Here is a 1,763-nt window from a genome sequence, read left to right as displayed (position 1 = left end):
ATGACGACGGCGGCAAGCCAAACAAAAATCAATATGAAAAGCATAACTGAAACAGGCAAAGTGTCAAATACTAGACGACGTAAACGATAGAAGGAAGGGGCGTTTTGAGCAAAGGGCCCAACACTGTCTCTTTCTCTCTCAATCTGCTACCCCCACCCCCTCCTTCTCACACACACACACACACACACACACACACACACACTCTTCCGCTGCTGCACATTTGGTGCACAATAGGAAAATGCAATATCAAGCAGCGACGCGTCAACCACCAGACACCCAGACACCCGGACACCCGGACTAGAAACCCAAAAGCAGAGAGAAACCAGCCACTAAAAATGTTGACACACTCGGGGGCTCTACAGCAACAATCGGGCACAGATACACTCTGTACTTACAATTGTGTAATGCCTTTGGTCTCTGTTTGTCAATCGTTCACTCGCACAGTGGTTGAATTGATGGAAAAGCATTGAAAATGCAACACTTAACGATTTGATTTAATGGCCTTATTGAAATGATATGCATGCTTATAAAATGATTCTTAAGTATAGCTAATATATCCGCAGAACTGCATTTAACTTGCAATAATATTTGCAACTTTCGGTCTAAGTTAGCGGAAAAAGAAATCCATTCTTTAACACTATTTTTAATTTTTCTTAGAAAGATTCGGCATTGTCCGATTTAAGTCAGATATGTTTCGTTTTGTTTAATGATTTGTTGACACTTCTTTAAAGGATAGCTTCATAAAAACTGCGCCAACCGAACTGCGAATAGTTCCCTGAAAATCCGCCACATCCAGAACTATATAGTCGTAGAACCAAATGATCAAGTATTATTTCTGATTTATCGATTTATCTTCACTAGTATTTTTAAGATGCTTACACATTTTTGCTAATTTTGTCTTGCTGGTCATTTAAATATGTATTATACTAGTGATGGAATTAAATCATTTTCATTCAAATCGTTGGTGCGTTTAAAGAGTTACACATTCCAGATTTTTTTCCCTTCAAATCTCCCACTGTCTGGGGTTTGTTGCTGGGTCTTAGTGCGCTCGAATCGCTCGCTTGGCGGCTGCCATTTTCAATTTATTGTTATTATTAATTTTTATAGCAAAAAAAGGGAATGGAAGGGGAAGGCAAAAGAGTGAGGCTGACGTCGACGCTGGCATCGCTACCATCGACGAGTTTATTTGTGTGAAATTCAAATGTAAATACTTGGTGCTTAAGGGTGTCTTTAGGGGGTTATTGCCTTTGTGCATATGTGTGTGTATATGTGTATATATATATGTGTGTGTGTGTATGAGTGAGTTTTAGACGCAATTACATGCAGGGGCAGGACAGGACGCAACGGCAGGAGCGGCAACAACAACGTTCCGATGGCATCAATGTGAAATCAATGCGTCCTTTTGGCGCAGCTCAATGGCAGTCAGAGTCGCAGTAACAGTTACAGGGATATGCAGAGGCTCAGGACCCGCAACCGCAGTTGAAACAGCCTAAAGGTGGGTTCAGACGGTAGAATATTGTTGATACTTAACTTGATTATCAAATTATACATTTTGAGAGAGATTCTAAAATATGATGATATACCGATAAGGTAAAATTTATATTAGATTGAGTATTTTTTACAAAACTGAGGAAATGAACTGAGTGCTGAAAAGCGTTAGTAATTCATTTTGAATTTTAATTCTCATTGAAAATTTTTTCTTTGGAACAAATATAATTAATATCTTAATATCATTAATGAAATTGATAGCCAACTACGTATAC

Source organism: Scaptodrosophila lebanonensis, unplaced genomic scaffold (assembly GCF_003285725.1).
Source record: "Scaptodrosophila lebanonensis strain 11010-0011.00,11010-0021.00 unplaced genomic scaffold, SlebRS2 tig00001415-arrow-pilon, whole genome shotgun sequence".
NCBI classification, from domain to species: Eukaryota; Metazoa; Arthropoda; class Insecta; order Diptera; family Drosophilidae; genus Scaptodrosophila; species Scaptodrosophila lebanonensis.
Note: the sequence above shows the minus strand (reverse complement) of the source record.